The sequence below is a fragment of the Coturnix japonica genome, chromosome 2, assembly GCF_054131305.1.
Source record: "Coturnix japonica strain WE chromosome 2, WE-NBRP24, whole genome shotgun sequence".
In the NCBI taxonomy this organism is placed as follows: domain Eukaryota; kingdom Metazoa; phylum Chordata; class Aves; order Galliformes; family Phasianidae; genus Coturnix; species Coturnix japonica.
In genome coordinates this window covers 108,906,693-108,931,698 of record NC_140664.1, presented here as the reverse complement: position 1 = coordinate 108,931,698, position 25,006 = coordinate 108,906,693, and the positions used below count along the sequence as shown (strand labels likewise).

Genomic DNA, 25,006 nt, shown 5'->3' with positions numbered 1-25,006 from the left:
ACTTTCACTTTTTTTTTTTCTTCTTCCCAAAATACCTAGCATCATTACTGGGTTTGACTAGAGACTGCTTTATGTGCTGCTGGTAGTTCAGGAGAAGTATATGCAAAGTGAATGAACCGTGTTCCATGACTGTTAACAGTGGTTCTTTAGGATAATCTTAAGCATGAACTTCAGTTTGGCTGCCAATACCGCAGCCAGGAGACACCCAAGATAAGGTGGGGGGTAAAATCTTGATCTGTTTTTGATCTGATGCATGCATACAGCTGCTCTGAAGGCTGGTGCTGGTGTTTAGGCCGTGTGTGTGTCAGAGAAAGCCATTTATTTCTGTGGGGTATTTTTTTGCATGTGGCAAATACTGCTCTAGCTTCATTGCTAAAGTGAATATTCTTCCGGGATTCCTCGTAAAATTAAATAAATCCCAGCATTAATATCTGGATGTGTATGAAATCTGGTCTGCCTGGAAACTCAATTTAAACAAGAGGCAGTGGGAGGAGGAGCATTAGTGCTAACAATCTGAAGAGCTGTCAAATGTCAGCAGGTGTGCCTGTTTGTGCACTCATGCATGTGTGTAACTTTATTCTTTTCTGTGTGTCTTTTTTCTTTATTCCATGCACGTCTACCGGACAGGTATAATTTTATCTATGCCTGTGTGACTAACTTTGCTTATCTCTTTCTTTGTGCACATCCTTATCTTTCATTAAAAACACAGTTTTCCTAAAATACTTTAGAATGTTGAAGAACAATATATGTGAAAATTCACATATATTACCCAGAAATCATTTAAAAATGCTTATTGAGGATGACTGCCATTTGCACAAATAATGGGAAATGTGTTGTGCCACATCAGTTTGCAGAGTTGTCAGTCTCCTAAATTATGTTAGTGGTGGATTAGTTTGATTGGAAACTTGATCAGAAACTTGATCAAGTGATGTTTGCATTAGTTGAATAAAGAAATCCCAGAGGTAGTCTAGGGTTTATGCTAGAATTCGTATATTGCTACATTGCTGTCTGAAAACTGAAGTATGAATGAATTTCTCTGGGTGAATTTGTGGTTACTGGGTTTGTCCAAGGAAACTCAAATCCTTCATTTCAGAAAATAAGGTAGCTTGATCCTATTTTAAAGGCTTTAGAAAGTAAATACTTCCATTTCTACTACACTTAAAATTCAAGATGTTATGCTAGTCTTCGTAAAACTTGTAAATATGAGGCTAGCTCAGTACTACCCACAAAAATCCCAATAAAGCCACTTTGACTCGCAGTACTTGCCTTGCATGTACTCCTCTCTCAGGTGAGGGCTTTTGACCACCCCAGCCTGGGCAGCAACCAGCTGGATCAATTCACTGCTCCTTACTTTAATAGTCCACTCTTTAGGTTGACTCTTCCACAAAGAAAACAACAAACACCAGAAATATGTATTTCACTGGTGTGAGTGAGATTTTTATGGTCTCAAGCAGAAGTGAAACTCTCTTGAGCTTGACACATGACAGTAAGCAGCCAGAATGGTACCCCAGATATCTTTAACTGTGGGTGGTGTAGGTTGTGCTGACCTAAGATTTCTTGCTTTCAGAAACACATGTTCCAGCCGTAACAGGAGAGATCATGCTTACAAGGCCGAGAAGTGGCATTTGCTTGAAATGATACTGTCTCTTCTCCTTGTTTCTTGGTGGGCTGCTTTCATCATATGTGGAGAACTGATACCAACAGTGTCGTGTCCAGGCTTAGTGACCCCAAAGCCAGTGATGGACAGTTGTGGTCCAGAGTGGGCAGAGAGCATCCCTAAGACCCTCTGCTCTTCATTTACACACCCAACAGGTACCGTCAACATGGTATCAATAAATACTGTACCTGCCCACTCACTCTCACGTGCCATGTGATCTCCCATAATAAATTATGCACTTAAAGGAGCAATAACAATAGCTGAGATTCTTGCGACGAGGAGAATCGCATTACCAGAAGTACCAAAAAGGCTGATTAAAATTAAATTGTAGCAGACAGCAATTGTGTTACAAAGGAAAGCTCTATTACAGCCAACTCACTTTCTTTGCTAACCTCTGACTTATTTATTTCTCCTGCATGCTGCAGTCTGCATGCTCTTTCTGGTTGTAATGAGCATTAATTGATTAGCTGGATCTATGAAGAGCTTGAGCACTCGTAAGTACCATCCCAGTGGGTACACAACTGAATAGTTTATGAGGTAATTAGTATTTCAATGCCTTTTCTAATGAGCCTTTTCAGTAATGAAATCTCATGAGAACATTATTGGTTCATATATATTTCTTCAGACACAACAGAAGGTAAGCTAATGCTATTAAGAGATTTTAAAGCTAGTTTATAAAATGTTTTTTAGTAACTTATTTTTGAATACATGCCTTGGTTCATTTTGCTTTATTAAAAACAAAGCCATCTTAATTTTTCCTGCTGCTCTGTCTCTTGAACTCTTCAATCCTGACAGAATTGTTACAATATACTGCAATTTCAAATAATTGGGATAATTTCTCAGGCTGCTACCCGATCTCCTCCGCTCAGCTGTAAGTAAATAATACCGTACTGTCTGAGCGTGTTGTTTCAGATGTGTTCTCATCCTGGAAAAAAAAACAACTCGGTGCCTGGCTGCACAGCACCTAGGATTTATGACTGTGTCAAGTTTGAGAGAATGACCAACCTCTACAAAGATTTTCAGTGTCAAATTGAGCCTGGAAGGCAAAACAGAGCTCACAGTCCTACAGGCAATCTTACTTAACCTCCTTCTTCAGGTTCACTGAATGGACACTATTTTACCCACAGTTTGGAGGACAAGTGCTTTGCATTGCATTTTCTTTCTCTGGTATTTAAAAAAACGGGAAGAGCTGGGAAGAGTTTTTTTGTGTGTAAATGGCTTATTTTGTAGTTGGTCCTGGAGACTTAATTTTGCTTTCTGGGGATTGTGAGGCATCAACAGCTTTTCATGTTCTCATGTATTAGGGCTTACTTCATCCATGTGGGAAGTGCAGCCCTGTCCTGAGTGGGGCTGTTGCAGCAATTTAATAGCACATAGCAATGCTGTGAAACAGCCTAGGCCAAAGGATGAAGCATGTATATTTTGGAAACCTGTTTCACAAATTAGTTTTACATAGTTTAAATGATATACGCCTTAAAATACTTTGGAAAATTAATTTGGAGTTACAGATGTACTAATTCTATTTAACTCTAGGAACTGTAGCAGTAAAGCTCTAAGAAATTCCCTTGTATGGATCTTATTATATAATGTAAGATGTAATGGGTCTAATTCACCCTTTGGGTATCTTTAATGGTGTCAGCTCAGCTTTGCAAGGGATGGATTTGGCCAGGGGACACCAACACTATAAAACCTTACTGTCTCCCATTGGTATTTCTCCAAAGCTTTACTGAGATGTATCGCTGTGATATATTAACGTCCTTGTACTTTTTGATGACTCTGACTTAGTAGCAGTATGCATGTTGTTTTGTCAAATGAATACATACTGCCAGACTTCCAGTTAGGCTAGCTGTAAAAGCCCCTCCTTCCCCAACATACAGAAATGGTGTCATTTGACTACATATATTTGATCTTTCAATAACACAAGGAATTAGCAACACTTAGGAAATGAAGAACACCCAATGCTGACCATTGCTTTCCATGTCTCCTGCCATCTCCACACCCTTTTGCAACATGAGCTCGGAGTGCCTGACAGCTCAGGAGAGGCCTAGAACTCATCTGTCAGCAGCAGGCAGCACCCACAGTGCACGGTGCTCACCCATATGGCATGGTGGAGCCCTCATGCTCATGCACAGTGAGATGGGCTCTTGGGATGGAAACTGAGCCTCATCTGTTTCTTCTGCTGAGATGTGGTTGCCTGTTGCATCCATTGAATGTGCAAAAAAGATCAGTTTTGACTGCATTGCCCTCAGGGGTCAGCCAGCCACCCCTAGTGTTCTAGGACCCTTGGCAGTGTCAGCCAAACAAGAGCCTGAGTCTCTATAACATCAAGAGAAGGAAGTTTGAGGAGGAAAGTGCACATCAGGTTACCAACCCAAGAGCAGAAGAAATGTATCCACAGAAAAATATTTTGTTTTCCATTCTGGAAACTTCATAGAGGGTGCTGCTGCTTTGTATTCAGAAGCTTCCTCTGGGAAGAAATGACCTGTAAGTTGTCTGAGGATAAGAACTCTGAGCTCTTTTCCTCTGATGGCCTTTGAACTTTGCTAAAGCCATCTTCAAGCATTAAAGGCACACAGTCAGGATTAAACTGGGGGAGAGGTAAACCAGTTGTCAGATCTTGCTTTTGATTTTGGTAATACTTTTTAAAACTTGAAGTTGACTGGAATTGTTTTGCTTGCTTTTTCAGAGTCTGTGTTTTTGTTTGGTCCTTTCTGACTCATCACCTGTCTTTGCCAAGACTTTATTGCATCTAGGAAAAGGTATACTAATGATGTACCATGAAATGCACAAAGCTTTTGTGTCAACTGCACTGACATGATCCTTCCAGCTTCATTTTTCCCCCCATATCTCAACGTACTATTTCAGATATATTTCGATTCATCCTTTTACCTTTCATTAAGGTACATAATAATATGTAGTATGTATAAATATATACATAATCTCTTCAGCGATTGCCATAAGAAAAAGGGAGAGAGAAGTAGACACTAAAGAAATGTCTTGTCTCCATGAGGGATATGTGAAAGAGCAAAAGGTGCTAAGAGAAAAGAAAGTTTGGCGCTTTCTATTTCCTTCTCCTCTTTGTGTGTGCCATGAGGTCATGATTAATGGTTTTTGTGATGTTCAGAGGGCAGGAATCAAGTCTATATCCAATTCAGGGAGACCTCTGAATTGGCTGGACCCAGGGGAACCCGCAGCTCAGGTCTGGAAGGATTCGTGATGTCATTTTGTGTGGCCAGGAGGAACACAGCTATTGCTTTTTTAGGCTTTATTCTTGGATAGTATTAAGGTGTGTGGGGATATTTTTTGTCCTCCCAGACACATTTGAAAGATTAATTCTGCTCTGAGCAATGGAGTGATTCCCCATTCCTCTAGGGAGTCTTATTAGAACTGGGGGAGTCTCAGTTTCTTGTTGAGGGTGTGAATGCAGTGGTACAACCAGAAAGACTCCAGACTTTGCTGATGCACTTCTAGTGATGCAAACTGAGTTCAAAGGAATGGAAAACTGTAATTGAAGTTTTCTTGAAATAAAACTACTCTGAGATAGAGAAATTTGCACAGCAGAGAAATAGGATATTTTGACATTTATTCATGGCTTTCCTGGGGTGTCTTGGGCTGTATAAACTGACTGCTATTGTGTTAGTGAAATCCTAGATTCCCTGAAGCCATAACTGTGACTGGGATTTAACTTATTTTTCTTTGAAGAAAGAAGAGAAAAAGTAAATTTATGATACCACCAGTGTAGCTCTCATCAGTTCCACACATAAAGGAATTAGGAACAAGCAGAATAAATGGTGGACAAAAGCATAATTTCTTTCCAAATTATGTGCATTTTAAGGATATGTTTTTCTATATAGAAGGGGGAGTGGGGCCGAACACTCTCTTTTTCTTCAGTCCTTTTGTTTCAGTATAAGAAGATGCTATTGAAGACATGCTGGGTATTCTGTCTGGTGTCACTGAAGAGCTGTACAAGAGATACGCTATCTCTTTTTTGCTTTTAAACTAAGCGAATGCATTTAAAATGCATGGATAGTTTAAGCAATGTGTTCTCAATGTATTTTATTTTCTAGCATGCCACTAAGCTTAGATTCAGAATAGTTGTGTGCTGTGTTTATAGTTCAAACTAGATAACATTTAGTTATATTTACTTATTATGCTTGGCTAATAGGTGACAGACTGAAATTAAAACATGGGGAACCCAGACAATAAGCATCCCAATTCACAGTCAGACTATGAGTCTTTGTGCTTCTTTACGGTGTGATTTCAGCATCTAATTAAGCAGATTCTCAAGTAGTTTGGGGACCCAAGCTTTAAATTAGTATGTTAAACTACTGTGCCCTATCTGCATGAGTTCCAGAGCCAAAAGGTAAATTTATAGTAAGGAGCAAATATTTGGGATGAAAAATATGACATAAGTTAAACCACCTTAAAAAATCCAGGAATAAAGTGTTACCAAGCTGAAAATGCAGGAAATGGCTATACATCTTACAATGGGGCTGCCTACTTCAGAGCATATAGAGCAAAGAGTATGCAAGAATTTCATCATCAGAGATGAATTGTTTTTTGGAAATATGCAACTGTTTTGCATTCAGGCATTATCCTTATTACTAAACTGGAACGTATCCTCTCTTATCTTTATCAGAAATGTTCAAGCCAAGTGTTTGTCCCAGTGAATTTTTGGGCATGAGGGATAGCAAGTGGCATATAGTTTAAATGACATGAATGTGCTAACTGATGTGTAAATACGTAAAAATCAGAAATGTCTTACACCACAAGTTTCATTACAAATTTAACTCCCTTAATTTGCTAACTATTTTTCTCCTGAGCAAAGAAAAAGATTTCTGGATTTGTAAATGGAGCTGAAACCACTGGGTTCGCAGTGTGAGGGCCACCCCGAGCACAATGTTCACATTAATCTTTGCTCCTTACACAGCCCGCTGGAGCTGCCTTCCAGAGCTAATGAATGGATTCTGACTCTACCATGTTAGGCTGCTACAAAATACAAAGGCTGGTCACAAATTACAGTTTGTCTGATGGCTTTAGATATAAGCATTAGAAAAACATTTGCTGAATGGCAATAATTAGTCGGCTATCAAGGCAAGTTTTACAGATTGCTATGGAGCATTGAGGCAAACATGGTGTTATGTGGGAAAAAGTCTGTTGCCTGTCTACTACTTAAAAAAAGGCAAAAAAACGATGCCTTAGTAGCATGACTTCTAAAGGTGAGACCAAAACACAGCATTGCTACAAAACCCAAATAACCTCAGTCTTTACTGCAAATGCTGTAGTGCTTTAGGAACACGATTTTTCCTTAATCAAGCAACAAAAGAGATCTCAGTGAAGAGATGTTGCTGGCTTGGACCGTGCCTGCACAGATACAGCACTAGAGCGAGTGGATTCTATTTTAGCTTAAACCTTAACAGTTAAATGAGAAGAAGACTCACAACTGGCGCAGAGGAGCTCAGCAAATCACCAGGCAGCCTCAGCTGCTGAGATGCTTTCGTTCTTTAGCAATGAACTCATACCTTGTGCTTTTGTATTCTCGGGGAGAAGAATCCGTAGTTCAGAGAGCTGCTACAAACAGCATGGTTAAATGAAGCCCAACAGTAAGCAATTTGTGTTACCGAAGCATGTCATTGAAACTTGGCACAAGTGCTGGCTCTGAGCTTGTGCTGTAGGCTTGTTTTAAGTGCTTGTCATCCCATAGATACTGCTGCAAATGTTCTGTACTGTCTCTCCTTTCCTGCGCTGTCCGGGAGAGTGAGTAAAATAATAAGTCTCTGCGTTTTCATTTGTTTTACTTTGAATTTTCTGTGCTTTTGTTTCAGTAGCATGGCTATCAGATGAATGAGGTTGTATCCGTGCCAGGATAGATGCAAAACAGCCCATTACTTCATTGTGTGGTTGGTTTGCTTGTTTGTTTTAAAAGTTTGCATGTACTCATGAATGCAAGGGGATGATAGCATCTAATAACTGTAGTGCTGGCGGGAGGGATACAAACTCGCTCGCACAGCCTGCCAAGGTGCCTCTCGTCTGGCTGCAACTCCTGTTTTCCCCACACTTGTCCTGCTGCTGCAGCACGGAACTAGAGAGCAGCTTTAAGGCACTCAGACCTGGCTTATGCGGCGAGACCACCAAATTAATCTTCCTTTTTGATGTGATTCGGTTTTGACTGCTGTGTTGACATCTCTGGTGCCAAGCCATTGAGCAGGGGTTTCCTGCTGTGAAAGTCCCCGACTCCACTTCTGCGCTGGTGCAATGGGAGGGATATTATTCCCTTCCCAAGCTGATCGTTCTGGGAAAGATTTTAAGAGGGAACTGCCAAGAGCAGAAAGTATGAATAGATTAACAAACACTGGTAATCCCTGCTTTGCAGAAAGAAGGGCTTGGTTGCTTTATATTTAGATGCTTGTGTCAATGGTACAGAGGAATGTAAGAATATCCTAAAAAGCTGGTAACGGTTTCAGTGTTTCACTGTCATATACCTATAGGTCAGAGTATTAACTAAAGGTGTTGTGATGAGGGTTTCACTGGGTGCCCATATCCTGAAGGCACAGAGTCAGGCATTGTGCAGGATTTCTGCAAGGCAGCTGGTGGTGTGACTTCTGTGACCCAGGCAGGGGCTGGCTGGCTGATCATTAAACCACCCATTTTTAAACGGTTTATTTACCAACACTAATTAAAATACCTGTAGTTACTAAATTATCTCATTAGTTAAGATAATCCACAAGGTTATTTTCTGTTTACTGGGTTGCTAGGGGTACATAATGCATCAATACGTGTAGAAGTGTTCAATGAGATTGCCAGATTTTTTGAAAGATAAATAGTTTTACATGCTTCAGAAGTAGAATCCAATTGGCTAAGGAATTGGCCAAAGTCTACAAACGTGACATCATTCTTGGCAACCGATAAAGATATATTTATGCTAACAGACACTATATAAAAAGTGCACTATACTACCTCTAAGCGAAAAATGTGTCTGAGAATAATGAAATGCCTTTTAATTGAGAAGAGTTTTTAAAAGAAGTGCAATTTACTGACCAGCCTTGTGTGAGCCTGCTTAATACTATGAATTTGTTCTTTTCTGTTTTTTATTTAAGTGCATTCGATACGTGTGAGGTATGGATACTTTTAAATCAATACCATTGTTTAGGAGATAAATATAATTATTGCTCATTAATTCTTCCATCAAATCCATGTCTGTGTAATAGACATACTGTAATTGTCTTCTTGAGTCCAATGACATACTTTGACTTTCAGCAATTACGTTTTAACTTAATTCCAATGGCTGATTAAAACCATGTGTATTCAGGTTTAGATAGATGTGCTTGCTATGGGGTTGTTAAACCTGCAGAAAATATGTTTTTAATAATCCATTAGTATTTAATTAGCATGCAGTAACTGTCTTATTAAATCTGAATTAAATCTTTATTTGAGGCATGTAATTGAAAGCGCCACTGGGTAAAATCTAATCTGTCAGGGATGAATTTGCTTGGAATAACAACTCAAATTTTTTCTTTTCTGAAGTTTCCAGGGTCGTCCCAAACATTTGCTTAATCATCACAGTGGAATCTTGCAACAATCAGTTTTTTTGCAACTGCAGCATTTGAAATGCTTTTTGGGTCAGAGTTGTCATCTTCTGAGAGTTCCTCTTGATTTGAAAGATGATTCTCTGCGTGGAAGATGAAGAATTCCTAAACCTTTACCAGATGCCAAAATGTGTGTAGGGACCGAGTGAAATGTTCCCCACCAGCCAGGGAAGGAGGGGATCTCGTTTGCAGCACACACCATGTGGTTAGGTGTCCCTCTGCGCCTGAGCCCACACTCAAAAACATGAAAGCAAGAAGTTTTTTTTGGTGACTGTACCTCTTCATAACAGCAGAGTTATTAGCACATGTTGCTGTGTTTGAGTGATCACAGAGCACAGCTGGTGGGAGCAAATTGCAGTAAATGGGACTATTTACTTTACAGAAATTATAACACTTTTCACTGTTCGGCAATAAGAGTGATCCAGAATCCATCCAGAAATGTGAATTCATAACTACTACTTGTGGAGTTGCTTCAGCAAGGCAGCTGTAGGCGTCCGTGTAAATTATCAAACTGTACTGCTTGTAAAATTCTAAACATCATTGGTTTGAGATTAATAGCTACTCAGATCCCTGTAAAGATGTGTTTAATTAACTGGCTAGCAAATTTATAGCAAAAATCTCCTCTCAGATGTGCTGTGCAGAATCCAAGTCTGCTATTCCCCTTTCTCATTACAACCCTGTCTCTCTTTGACAGTGAGTAGGAAACTGCAAACACGGAAAGTGCACGATATGAGGTCTGTAATTCACCAGGTGAAGCATAGAAGAGGATAACTTTTCTGAGATGGTATATATCAGCTTCAGTCTGCTTTGGATGCTTGTCTCCATGGACATCAATGTCCCAGTTGGGAACTAACCATTACCCTGTTCATATAATTTCTGTTGTCTTGGTACTCTGAGCATTCTTGTGAACCTGAGGAGGCTCAGCAGATAGGGATTTGGCTGCAAGGAATGGTGTAGATTCCAGATACCAACGGGACTGTCTGGGGAAAGCAGTGGGCGCAAGGCTGTGGTTAGGAATGGAGTAATATTGACGTGACTGGAGGGCAGGAAAAAGCAGCAAAATATTTTCCTGATTTCCTAGCCAGTGTTGGCCAGCAACAACTCAACTAATGACAGTCCTCAGTTCCTGAGTTGTGATGGACAGACAGACCATAGGGCAGGGGTGGGGAGGAGTCAGTTCTACCCTATCTCCCTGAGGGATGGAAATTCGACTCACTCTTCCATTTTTATTTACAAGCTGAGGAAAATGAAGGTAAAGGGGCATCAAAGAAAGGTGGAAAGAGGGAAACTTCCAAGGGCAAAGAATAAGCATGTGAGGAGATACAGGCAGAAATGTGAACTTTGGAGGTTGGAAATTTGTGTAGAAACTGGCCACAAGGAGAAGTGAACACACAAGGGTGTCAGGGCTCACTTGAGTTAGGCCAAAAGAAATTGCATGTCAGTGATGGCAACAATCCTTACGACTACCAAAGTCAGATTAAATTATTCCTTTTATTTGTGTACATTTGTGACAAGGTCATGACAAATGTACAGTGAACATAAAATGAGATCAGTTTGTCTGACCTTAGACATTGCTACTAGACACCCATGCAAATCAGACCACTCTCACTCTGGAGCAATGAAAAGTCTCACCATTTTTGTAAATAGTTCTATTTTGCTGCAATTTTTTTTCCACCAGCTGTTATATGTTTGGTTACGCGGAGCAACGTGTGATAGATACATCAAAACCATGGGTTTTCAATAAGGTCACCTAAGCCCTGCGGTAGTAACCACCCAAGAACATGAGATACCCTTGACTCAAATGACTAAACTCCATGAAGTTGTCTAGTGTTGACACTGAAATACTGGACTGGCAAGGTGGTAGCTAGGCAGAGAATGGCTGAGCAGAGGAAATAGGGTGCAAAATTATTTAATTGCTCATCTTCATTTGAAATTGGTGTGTGTCAGGTCTAGCATTGCAAACTATCTGGGGTTTATTTACACGGCCCAATTTGAGACACCTGTCTAAATCAGAAACCAAAGCTTGTAATAGAGTTAATGGAGCACATAGATTAAGAGCTAATTACAGTTCAGGTTATATTCAGAGCTCTCTGGTAGCACCAGGAGACCAGTGGCAGCTGGGCCTCCCAGCCAGGTGGCTGAGTCCAGTGGTGTGAATACGCTCTTAGCCCTGCTTCAGAAGGTTCATCAGTGGGATATTCTGCTGTGTTCATCACTATGTGTGCATGTGGCTGAAAACTGCACGTCTCTGGGAGGGACAGTAACTGCTTAATAAGATACCATACATCTCTTATTACATTTGAATGTGCTCTCTTTCCCATTTTGGCTAATATTTTTAAGCAAAAGAAGCTGCTGTGGGATCACTGAGGCCAAGGATATTAACAAGGTTATCAAAGAAACCACTGCACGTGGTTCATTATATATGTTATTTTCACTGTTAGCCTATAAAATTGGGATTATTAAAAAAAAAGAAAGAAAAGGAAAAAAAAAAGTCTCTCCCAGACTGCAAAAAGTAGAAGAATTTGGCTTTCATTTCTAATCAAACAGTCTAAATATTCATGTTTATGTGCCTAAATGAAACTTTTGTATGCAGTCTTCCACCCCATCTGCATGAATAGTAGCATTGTAACAGGATGAGGTCACTGCAGAAGGGAAAGTGAGGTAAGAACACAGCTGAATCTACAGCCTCTCTGCTACATGGTGCACCAGCTTGTGCTTGAAGGCACACAGCGTTTTGCCTGAGCCAGAGCCACTGCGGGCACTGCCTGCAGAGCCGAATACCTCTCACAGAGCTCTAGATGCATTCCTGACTCTACTGTATGGTCTGATGCACAGTATATGGTTTCCTCTGCTTTTACAAACTGCTCTTCAGAGACCTCTTTACACATCTAATATAAGTGAAAATCCATATGGTTTATTTTAAAGCCTTCATTTTAAAAAAATAAACAGTTATCAGGCCTCATTCTGCTCTGACTTATGTGGCGTAAATCCTGAGCAGTCCCTTTGTAACATTCACTGATGTTCAGGATTTATGCCAGCATCAGGGGAGCAGCGTTGGGCCCATCAAAGGTTTCTTTCCCCCACACTCTTTTAAAAAGAAATGACTCAACTATATAAAGACTGATGGCTTCCTATTGGCGTCACCTTTGTACCCAGTGGGAGCTCTTACAGATATACAGTGTGGCACATCCTGGTGTGCATGTCTGAGAACCGGGCAAGGGAAGGGTGACATAGCAAAGCAGTAGTCAAAAGAGTGTGAGATTTGCTAAATCCGTATGTCACTTCATATTTTACCTATTCCTTGTATTAACTTTAAAAGCCACATAAACAGGTTGCCAAGGGTACACTGGCAAACTGCCTCTCCTCACCCACCATCGTAATTAGAGCTCTGAGAGCTTGGAAAAACCTGCCTGGTGAGCAAGTCCTTCTTGCCCTTTTTCCACAAGTCTCTCCAAGCTCACAAACCTGGGTAGAACTTGGAGCAGCTGCTGTTTCCAACAGGACTGTCCATCCTGCTTCACCACCCAGCGTGGGAGCCAAAGGGGCTCTGCTTTCATCCCACGCTGCCTCTTGCCGCTTCAGCTTCCCGGTATGGCTCCATGGGTTCCCAATGTATTTGGAAAGGAAACAGCATCTTGCTCAAGGTCTTCTCTGCCTCCCCATGTGGCAACAAACCCACTGCTCTTCTTAACTTGGATTTACAGGATCTACTTCTTTCTGTCTCACATATTCAAACTCTAAATTCATGGTCAGACTCATACACTATTTGTGTGCTCAAGAGCAGGCACTCCATGTATTCCTGCTACAGATGGTTTCTGACTGAGCTATTCACCAATTTTGGTTTTTTGTTTTCTCCTTTGGTTTTGTTATCTGTTGGTTGTTGTTTTTCTTTTGTTTGGTTAGTTGGTTAGTTGCTTTATTTTTTTTTCCTCATCACCTCACAGATAATGCATTGAGTCACTTAAAAATATTTTCAAAGTAAATTCAAGAAAGTTTTAGAAAATATTTCAGGATAATTTGGTACCCTCATCTTTTCCAGCACTGGAAAACCAGCTTGGAGCTGTTGAGGCAGACAGAAAAACTGGGATCTTTCCCTAGGAAAATGCTTTTCCTAGCTGTAGTGTATCTCCCTGATCCCAGACCTCGTTCAGCTTGAGTTGCCAAGGAGGACCTCTCTGAAAGGAGGTTCTAGAGAGGTCAGGTTTGGCCTCTTTTCCCAGGTTATGGCAATAGGATGAGAGGTAATGGGCTCAAGTTGAGCCAGGGAAGGTTCTGGTTGTACATTAGGAAAACTTTCATCTCAGAGAGGTGATGCATCGGAACAGGCTACCCAGGGAGGTGGTGCAATCACCATCTGTGGAGGTGTTCAAGAACCACGGAGATGTGGTACTGAGGGACGTGGTTAGTGGGCATGGTGGAGATGCATAGATGGCTGGACTCTGTGATCTTAGTGGCCTTTTCCAACCTTAATGATTCAATGATTCTATAACTGGTGTATACGAGTACTCTCTAAACAGGGCTAAGAGGTCTTTTATTTCTGGTCCATGTCTTCCTGAAACATCACAAACACTTTTGATTTTTTCTCCCCTACCAAGTCTGATTTATTGAACAGCACTTGTTCCAGCCCTCTCTCACATGTAGTTTCAGACCCAATTGGGGTCAGAAAATTGGAATGTCAGTTAGCTGCAAACAGTTGGCTGTGATCAGCTCTGGTACTCCTGACATCTGCACTTCTCCTCTTGGAGGGAACTTTTCGGGGGCCTGGGATCATACTGACACAGGAGGAGAGGGAGTGAGAGAGATGAGCCAGGAGACAGAAAGAGAGTGGGTGAATGAGGGACTAGCGGAGGGTTGAGAAATACCTAGAAATTGGGTAACAAGTGAAGCAGGAACTAGAAAAGAAGAAAGTGTAATTGTGTAACACCCTGCAAAAGGAAAAGAAAATCCAGAAGGATCAGCACATAGATGAAGCATCTGAGTAATGCTTCAAATAGCTACTTTCACTATCTGGAACCTGGGTGTACAGCAGATGTTTTTAGGGAGTGTAATGCTTGTGCTTCTTTCCAGTCCTCCTCTTTGGTGTAACTTGCCTCTGACCAGTTGAGGAAGAGAAAGGTTATGGGGCAGAAGGGAGAGGAAACTCATGTGGCTGGTGGAAGGAGTGGGTGCTGCGTTCCCCTTCCTCTCCTTCCTCTTCCTGCCCTTGGCCACCTGTCAGCTTTCCCTCTCCCCCCACACTCACCCTCACCCACTCCAAACACTCCTTTGGTCCTCAAATGCTTTTTCAAGCCCTGCCTTTTTGTACTCTAATTGTATTTTCTGGTGACTGTTTCTTTTTTTTCCCAACTGCCTGTGTCCTGTTTTCCTCTGACTTTGGCACGGCTCGAGGAATTCAGACACTCACAGCCTGAGCACAAATGAGCCTTTTGCTTCCAGGTCAGTAGTTCAACTTCAGCCCACAGTTCACAAGCTGGAAAGGGTTTGGTGCTCTGGAGCCTGTGCCCAAAGCACTGGTTGGTGGTCCTGATGGGCTCCAGAGCAGACAGGTGTCCAAAGGGTCATCGGTCCTAATTAGCATCCTTGCTGGCAGTCCCACAGTGGGGCCAAGGGCTGCATGGGCACTGAGCCGGCTGTACCATGCCTGGGTGGTCTGGGAGCTGGCTGGCAAGGGGACTGCTGTCATGTTGTGCCTGCTCCGTAAACAGAGACGTTCAGCTTTGAGCTGCTGCTCCCACAGCTTTGATTTCACTTGTTGTTGTTCCTTTTTCCTCTTTATACCCTTTTTTATTTATTATTATTATTATTATTTGACCTTGAAGTAATTAAACTTGAAGGAAAGTAGTGGATTAGACATGGGGAGCATTTATAAAGACACAGTTTAGAGAGGAGAGTCTCATTTGGGGGCCAGGTGGAGATGGGCAAACTAGTGTTCCAGGGGACTCCGAACTGTTGAATTTGAATGATTTTTGTCTCCCAAGCACTGGCTGACAAGCTGCCTGTCTGTTCTCAGTGCAGTGCAGGATCAGTGAATGCAACTTGGAGCAGGGCTGTGTGTTGGTTTATGATGTTCCTGCACCACCTATCTGTTTCTACCTGCATGATAGTTTCCAAAAACTAAAGTTCTGTAGGATTTTTACAAGCATTGCTGGATTATTATTTTAAAGGAACCTTATTTTAAATAGGTGTGCTTGCATCCTTCTAGGAGCTTCTCCCTTTCCAAGTGATTTGCGTTCATGCAGTTTCCAGTCACTCTGATCCCATAGTGGGACAGGGTCCTATGGTGCTGCAGAGCAGCATTGTGTCTGCTGGTGGTTGCTGCATGATGCTCCTTTCCTTCTCCTGCTCCAGCCCTTTGCACGTGTAATGCAGCAGCTCGGGTAGAATTGTTCTGAGTTGGAATGGTCATCTGGTCCCACTCCCCTGCAGTGAACAGAGACACCTACAGCCAGATCATGTTGCTCAGAGCCCCACCCATCCTGACCTCAAATGTCTCCAAGGACAGGGTGTCCACCACATCTCCAGGCAATCTGTTCCAGTGCCTCACCACCCTTACTGTAAAAAACTACCTTATATCAGGTAGCTGAAGGTGAGACCAAGAGCCAGAGAACTGCAGCAGTGCCCAATTCTCTGTGCTCACAAAAGCAGCTTGAGTAGAACACGAGCATTAAAGAAATCAGGAGTGCTCAGAAATGTCCTGCCTGATGTGCTCACAATCTTCAGCCACTCTGTCAAGTCGCACATGTTTTCATATTCTTGAGGCAAATATCAGATGTTACTGCCCAACTGACTTCAGTGCACTTTTGTCCAGTTGTTCCAGCTGCGACTCTGCCCCATCATCTTTCGAGCAGTAAAAACAAACCCACAAACCATTCCCCATCTTTGTTCTGCTTTTGTGATGCTTTTAATCCAAATTCTGCCAAGGCCTCCCTGTGTCCAGCTGCTGCTGTTGGATTGTTTAACTGTTACCGTGGTGCTGTCATTGCAGGATACTGTACAATTTGCTTTTTGCCTTAGCCCAGGTTCTCATTGCTAATTGTACATTTTCATCCACGAGTGCCAAGTGCCTGCTTTGGAAAATAAAAACATGACACCCCCCCAACCCCAACCCCCATATGCTAAATTCCTAGCTACGTAGTAAAGATTGATTGCACGTGTTTATGTGTAATTTTAAAATGGTTCTTTCAGGAAGTGTATGGTCTCTTAGTGGCAAGTTTAAAACCCTTTAATTTTACATAAGTTTATTTATATTAGGGAAAAGGGCCCAGAGTACTGAGCGAAACCCCATGATATATAGGGTTCACCCTGAGAATTCTCAGAAAAATTTTATATATTTTTATTCCATCAATATGTTCTTTCACAGCTACTAATTAGCTTTGTTAGTTGACTTACAGAAAGGCGTATATAAAATGAGCAGTAAGTAATTCCACAGCCCTAATAGTATTAATGAAAAGCACGAGGTCTGGAGGCAATTGTAAAAACAGTGCTTCAACCAAAAAGTAATTCTCATTTGAATTAGCATGATTAATTACATAGCTTTTCCTTGTCACAGTGCACTGAAATCAAAACAGTCAGGAGGTTTTAAAGCTTTCGGTGCATAATTCTGGTATATGTTAGATAAATTAGAAAATATATATATAAACTAGGTAGATATACGTAAAACTATAAATAAACAGGAAACAGTAAAATGCAGCTCTACTTCTTGTTGATTTTTCTTTTTTTCTGTTTCCTTTAATTGCCTAGGAAACAAAATGTGAATGCAAATTGGCTTTGGTTGCTTGTATGTCATGTAGAGGGCTATTAGGATACCACAGCTTTCACACTAAGTGCCCAATTGGCTTACATTCCCTATGCATTCATGCGGCTTGAGCTATTTTGCCTGGAGGGCTGAAAAATGGATCGCTTTGGTTGTTTCTTTCACAGTACTAACTAACTATAGTATTTGCTTTCTAAATACTCTGACTCTACATGCATCACTATTTGCTGCTGCTGAACATGGGCTGAAGAAACATTTGCTTCTTCATACATATAGAGAGTTAGAGGATGGCAGAGGGTGTCATCACTTCTTGCCCATGCATGTGCAGATCCGGATCGTGATTTTTTTCTGCTTTCAAATACCATGCATCCTTTCAGTGTTCCTGACATGCCCAGGTTTATGTAGGCCTGCGGTATGCCATGGGTGTTTATTATGTGGAAAAAAAGGAAATCCTGCCAATCCACATCACTAATGCAAGTTTGTCAAATGACATCAGCAGCGGAGGAGAATTTAGTTCTTAACCACATGCAAATAGGTCCCAGACTGTTGGTTATGCCATGATGTCAGCTTTGATTTCTCATCCATTATTTGATGGGCTTCAATGTGTAATTGCCAGATATGTTCTCCTTTCCTTTTCTTCCCCTCCCACACAGAACTTCTGGGTTTGTTTTGATTTTATTTGTAGAAAACGTGTTTTAAACAACAAACATACCTCCTCAAAAGTTTGTCTCTTGGATGGTTTCCTACACCAGGTCTCCTAGTCTTTGCTGTAAGTTTGTGTTATACAGAACAGTTAATTACTAAAACAGTGAATGGTATTTTCCCAAGTGACTAAACCAAGTATTTATAACAGCTCCAGTGTTCTTTATTATGAGTTCACACTATCTTAATACAATTTACTGTATCAGCTTGGCCATGAAAAGCAATCAGGCACATCAGCCTGCAGGTACATAATGACATGACAGCAAGTCAAGTTGTGTTGTGCTGGTGAGAGTCAGGTTAGATTTTACAGCATGTATATCTGTTCAAAACGACACAGGCCTCCAGACTATATAATTTGGAGTGCTGGGACATGGAAGTTGTCTCTGCCAGGTCTAGAGATCACAGCCAGCAGAGCTATTAAAGGAGTGACTCTTGTCACCTAGCGTTATGTGTCTAGTTCATCCTGCAGTAGACTCCTCCAGTAACCTGTGATAACTTGCAAGGGATAATTAATCCCTCAGACATGGGATGTTTTGCCCTGTGCAGAGATATTCTAGACATACTTTAGACTACTGACCCTAATTTTAGATTAATTCTGACCTTTATGATCAAGTAGTTATTACTCTCTAAATGGTGTTCACTGCCACTTGAAAAACATTTCATACCACTTTCCTTTTTACTGATGCCTTTCCCACAGGCGCAAGGAGGGCACTGACATCTGGTGCCTTTCTGAGCATGGGGTGTACCCTTCTGCCAACATCTCCTTGGGGCTCTGCCCTACAAGAGCACTTCATGTGTTACACTTTCAATGACAAGACTGAGATTTGAACCTGGGACTTCTTTATGACATCTGAATGTAGCCTGGCTTGATTTTTTTCTGATGAGAGTTTAGACAAGGTGGGAAATGGGAAATGGAAAACTTACACTCATGTCACTGACAATTTGATTGCTTTCTCAACCAGAGGTCTCTGGGTCTCTTAATTTCTCACATTATATAATCTCACACAATTATGCATACATCAGTTCAAACCATTTCCTTATAAGGTATTATGTAAATAATATTTCCAACATGAGGGAATATAACTCTGTTTGCAAAGGCTCTGAGTAAATATACAATACCAACATAGAAATCAAATTACAGGGATTGATGTCTTTCTAATCATGCTCAGTTTAAGTAACTGAGGTATTACGGGCAAGTGAGAGATCCCCCCCAAATCACACAGATGTAATTAATTAATGTCTACATTGCCAAATAAAGGAAAGTATTTTGACAACAATTATTTGGAACAATTATGAATTGTTCTATCTCACAGCCCCAAAAGGCAAAAGCAGGAATGTAACTACAATACATGGCAGCTTTTTCCCTTATTTTTGCTTTCTGATCAAGTCCTAGCACTCACATAATCTCTCTCACTGGGAGAGAAGCCAGAAACATTCCCTTTACAAGTGACTTTAAACTATGCATGAGGTGTGTTTTTTCCTTTTGTTTCATGGAAACATCTCTGTGCTGGCAAAGGGTTCAAGTTGAGAAAGTTGTTCTATAAATGCTGTGTTGCCAAGGTTTCAAGACCAGTCCTAGATGGTCCATAAAATGATTTCCTCTTAAACATGCATTCTGCCTTATTAAAAACAGAGGTTGTGGCCATCCGCTGCATTGCCATGATGGCAAATCCCTCTCTCTGGGGGATTTATGTGTGGTGGAGGGATCAGCCACATACTATTCCTTTCCCTGTCTGCAGCTCCAGCATGGCAGCACAACTGGGCCTCAGCGCTGGCTGGCAGGTAGCATGGGGAGGTGTGGGGATGTGCTTCTGGGCGTCTCCTGCATCTGCATCTGCTGTTGAGCAGTCATGATGGGGACTGTGCCAAGAGCACTGTGCTTATAGGGAGTGTGCTGCTATGAAAGCTGATGGGGGACAAATCTGTAGTGGGCCCTTCCCTTCACACCCTGGGACAGTTCAGGCGGGAGTGCTCATACCTCCAGATCCCCATGGGAGGGGGTCTGGTGGAAAATGTTTGAGGCGAAAGTCTGTGAGCAGTGGGGTGTACACCGAGCAGGACTTGGCCTTTAGCTGCAATGTGCAGATACCTGGAGTCATATTCTGAGAATTTAGTGCAAGCCCTGGCTGGAGAACTGCACATTGCTCACTGCATGACAGCCGGCTTCACCATGACTCGCACTGAGCTTGGCACCCAGCACCTGGGTTGGTGCTGTTGCAGAGATGGACAGGCGCAGGTCTATGAAATCATGGTCAGCCTGGCTGGGTTGAGCTGTCCTTCAGCAAAGAAGCCACTACTTTATAACTCAGACCCTACAGGGGGCTGTATCCCTCCTTCCCTTTGCACATAAAGTTGAGAGAAGAACTCTGGTCTCTCTTCATGTACCACCCCCCGGCTCTCAAAACATCTTTGCAAATTGGTAAATAATTGCTGGACTTGAACAAATCTCTGCAGATTATTGGTTTGAGTAATTCAATATAAATAATCCTCGTGATTAAATGAGTGTTTATATAAGTTCCAGAACAGTGAATGGGGAGGTTGGATGTTTATTTCACAAACTTTATATGGTAAAGATATAGATTGCTGGAGGCTAAAAGGAGAATGCAATTAACCAAGGAAAGGAATTCAGAGCAAGAATTACTCTTGTGCCTGTTTCAAAACTACCTGGAAAAGCTTGTTGGGCACTTTAATTGAAAGCAATGTTCTCATGGGTATTTATTCTGATCTCAACAAATCAACTTGGTGTGGCACATGTTATGTAGATTGAGGTTGCTCAGTGCATCTGTTAGGCAGCTGTATTTTAACTTCTCAGGTGTATAAAGTCAGCTACACTTACATACATTGAGACAAATTTTCATCTGACCCTGTTTTTACATGCTTGGAGCCTCACTGCAATTCTGGATTAGTTTTACCCCAAATAAAATTCACATCCTATTTGTGACATGAGCTGAGATGAAAATATCACTTCTTTCTTTACTTTGAGGGGGAGAAAAGGGAAGGCCACACTGGGCTCGATCCACCTTGAAACATGATGGCGTTGTTCCTCTTTATTTTATGCCAAGGGTATATTAAGAACATATCTGCTATCATATTTTTCAAAATATGTTTCCCCTTTCTTTCATTTTGTTATCTTCAGGAAAAAATTTGGTACTTAAAGGAGTGGAAAACACGAATCAGGCTGTACAACACTGTACAAACTGGTTTCCTTGCAAATATAGGCAGATTATAGCTGATCAAAGTAGTTGCTAGTTCCTCTTCCTTAGTTCCCTCTCTGCCATAGGGCTGGGCACACCTTGTGACTTGCTGCATTCCAACAGCAAATGCTCCGGGAATGACAGGATGAAAGACGTGTCAGAATCAGGAGGGGTTAATAATTCTTTGAAAATGCTTGTCTCTTGCAGGGGCTATAAAGGATGTGTAGGCAACAGATTCTGACAAACATTTTGGTTGAGGAAGTCAAGTAAGATATGAGTGATGATATGCGAGTGATGATGAATACAGTGGGCCAAAACAGCACATTTTACCTCAGCACAGACTGGCTGTTAATATGGAGTATGTCTGTACAGGAAACAATTCCAGCTTGATTCTATTCTGGGGATATGGTGTGACTGCCCATTAATTTTCATTAGAGTTCTAGGTGTTTCGTTGGAGTTCAAAGAGAGTGAATGCTGTACATGGGATCAAAATTGTGTTGTTGTTTTTTTTAATCTATGTATATGTATGAATGCAGGAGAATACACATTTTAGAGTCACTCTGCTAAGAGTCTTAGCAGTGATTTAATAGTACTTCTTAGCACCTCAGAAAGGCTGTGTTAAAAAGTAGTTAGTAAATACACATTCAAGAGTAATTTATTTCATGTGTTGTTTGACTTACTCCCTTTCCACAAGGGTTGGAGGCAAAATACGTGCAGATGACAATGGGAACACAGACAGGTTTATTGTTGAGAATTCAGACCTAGATTTCACTTCCTTTTAATAAGAAAAGAAGTTCAAAGCAGTAGATTATAAAGTCTTTATCTACCATATTACTCACTATTTTTGCTGATGCTTTTGTCGTTTAATAAAAGAATCTTTCATACTTTACCTAGAGTAATTGGAGACTGGAGATCCATAATGCTCCTGCTATTTCCGTGTTTAAGTTGTCACCTAGGAATTTATATCTGTACTTAGGATAATGAGATTTAGTGGGGTCATTTTCACTCAGAGAGAATTATATAAATTGTGATTACCCACTTATGCTTTATGTGGCTTTTACCTTTTCTTTCATAGATAAATATTTTATTTTGTGTGTTACTACCCATATTCTCTTTATGAAATTCAGCATATGCTATTCATTTAGGCAATGGCAACAGCAAGAGATAATATCATTTTTTTGCTATCTTTATATTATTCATTGGAGTGCTGCTTGGGGTTTCTAAATCAAAAAGAGCTGAAAGTGTAAGTTGCATTTCAGTGCTGTATTTACTATTTTCAGATGCTAAAAATGCTCTTGCTGTATTACAAACAGTGGCAGCAAGCAGTGGCCATCACAAGAGGCAGTTAAAGCAATTGCATTATCAAAACTACATTTTAAAATTCAAAGCAACATAATAAGTTGCAGCATATGTGATCGTTCCCTGAATGTCTTTTTAAATGTCCAATGCAATGCACGTATGCTCAGCTTTTTTAATTTCTCTTTTTTCCTTCAAATGTAAAGAATTAGAACCTTTCTTTTCCCTCTCTAATATTCTTAAGTAAACTCAGCAAGTCACTGCTTTAAGCTGCTTGTTCAGTTTTATGAGTCTGATCCTAGTAAAGAAAGCTGATAAACCAACTGGGACTTTCATCAATTCCATTTAATGTATTTATCCTTCTTGGTCTGGAACCTAATTTATAGATGAGCTGTGCTTTACTGCCATTTCTCCAGACACTGTGGCACACTGGAACACTAATTTTGACTGGGGCTACATAGACTCATACAGGAAAACGTTTGCTAGCAGGAAAGATGAGTCCTGCAGTCTTCTCAGATCTACGCACTGTCATTACTAGAAACTTCAGTGTTGGTCAGCCTCCCAGTGAGCACGTAAGCCCCACTGCTGGGCAGCTTTAGGGATTTTGACATTCCTTTTTGATTTGTAACTTGAAACTTTATCTGCTCCTACATGTTCCCAACACTAGACTAAAAGATCTGAGTTCAATGCACAAACGAAACTGGGAATCCAGGGCAGAGAGGAAAATACTCTGCCCAATGCAAAGCAGATGAGGGGCTGTATTGGCACCACCACAGATACCAACTCTTTGTGTGCTTTTATTTAAAATGCTATCTCCAAGCCAGTCTGATTAACCAAGGTCAGAAGGATATACTAGCTTGGTGACGAGGAATACTCCATCCTTGCTGTGGGGGTGGCTTCTGTATGGATGCCCCCAGTGGGTTTTTCCTCTGATTCAAGAGGACCACACTGCACCGGGTGGGGAGATGTTAAATACTTGATATGCTGACCATTACCACAGTATCCTACTACATCATCTAGCTGTGACCTTGTGTCCCGACCCTGCTCAGCCCTCCCAGATCTACCAATCCCAGCTGGAGTGAAGTAAGGAGCGTTGCCCTTACCTTTGTGTTTTGTACTTCTGGTGATCTGTAGTGCTTTGAGCAAGATACTTGATGAAACTTTGGCATCCAGTTTGTAGCAACAAAGGAGGAAGTATTGTGCAAAAAAGCATGAACTGACAAACATTCAAAGGATCCGAAACTCCTGCTTGCATTGTATTTTGACAATAGCCCTATTAAATGTGAATCATTCTGTGCATTATTCTTACTACTCATTCACCTCATATAACAGGCTTGGTCCAGGCACTGCTGAACTCTTTCCACTGACTTTACTGGCAGTAAGATCAGGTCCGCAGCACCACATTAACTGCATGCCTTCGTGGCCATTGTTCCACATAACATAGAACAAAAACACTGAAAACTCATCTCTCAATATAAGCTAGTTTCTATTTACTTTCTTTAGCTTGGTTTTTTGTTTTCTTTTCTTTTGTTTTGTTCCAATGAATATTGATTAATATTGCTAATAACAAGGACTTGTATCCTCATAATGATCAAGTTCTTTTAAGTATTACAAAGTATAAAAAGCAATGTAATGATCTTTGGGGAGGAAGTGGGTACTTTTGTTTCTTACCATGTCCTGCTTTGACCTCTGGAGACAAAAACCAAAAGGTTCTGGATGAACACACTCAAATTTTGAAAATGTTGCACTGGAATAAATCTATTGAAAGTATATATTTGGAAGTATTCAAATATAGTTGTTGTTAAGTGGAAATGGCTCAAGTCTCTTCACAGTATAAATACCACATGCAGGAATGAAGCCATGTAAATGCAAATTCGTGTATACTTCAGTAACATCTCCATGAGACATCTCTGCATGGAATATCCTGAATGTGTGTCTTTCTTTTCATAAAATATGGCCAAGAAATTGTGCCCATTAAATGCTAAATTTACTAGCTGGTGTTTTCTGAATCTGGCCCTTATTAAATGTCCAGACAAGCTTGCTGTAGTTTATTTTGTAGGACGTCTGGTTAGAGCATTAAATACAACAAGGAAAAATAAACTTTAAAGTAAAATGGTTCAACCTTTGCCCTACTGGGATTTTCTCTCATTGATTGGATGGAAGCAGAAACAGGTCACTCTTTCCAAATGAATTAATCCAAATTTAAAAATTGGATAAAATCATTTTTGCAAGAGTAAACCCTACCAAGAAATGCTAATGTTATTATTTGGATGGTTCATGTTCATGTGAAGTGGACTGGATTAACACGATACCTCAATTTTTTCTTAGTTTCTTCAGAAGAGGGGACTTTCCTATTACAGTCAACATTTACTTGTGGGAAGGGTTTTTAATAACTTTGCAGCATCATTCAGTGAAAGCTCTTGCTTCCATTTGTTTGGTTGTTTTTTTTTAATATGTGATGACCAATCTTCATTTCCCCTAACCAGGTATTCTAACTATAGTTCCTCTTCAAAAATCATGTGAAAACTGTAGACTAAAAGATGGTTTTGCATAGTAGAGCATCACAGACTGTGCATGTCCCACTGGAGGAAAAAAAAAAAGAAAGAAAATCTGTTTCTTTAATTAATTTTTCTCTTTTTCCCATGCTCTGATGCCCTCAGCAAATTCATAACTTATCATCAGAGTCAGCAGAGTTAGCAAGTAGCTTCTTTATTTCTTAAGCAGCCTTGAGTCTAGCAGTAATTTCCACATTAATTTTAATTACTCACAGGTTTTTAACAATCTGAGATCACTGAAAGTCAGTATTTTCCCCTGTTAC

The 25,006-nt window shown here is 40.8% G+C and overlaps 1 protein-coding gene across 6 annotated transcripts in view; it reads left to right on the top strand.

Moving 5' to 3' along the window:
• CREB5 (cAMP responsive element binding protein 5) overlaps positions 1-25,006 on the top strand; it is a 241,291-nt gene that overhangs the window by 181,135 nt on the left and 35,150 nt on the right. Inside the window, exon 1 of one of the 6 annotated variants that reach the window (XM_085540548.1) lies at positions 7,198-7,260. The exons of the other annotated variants lie outside the window; for them this stretch is intronic. The gene's annotated coding sequence lies outside the window, so the exon portion shown is untranslated. Of the gene's footprint in view, positions 1-7,197; positions 7,261-25,006 lie in introns of those variants that run through there. 6 annotated transcript variants of the gene reach the window in all.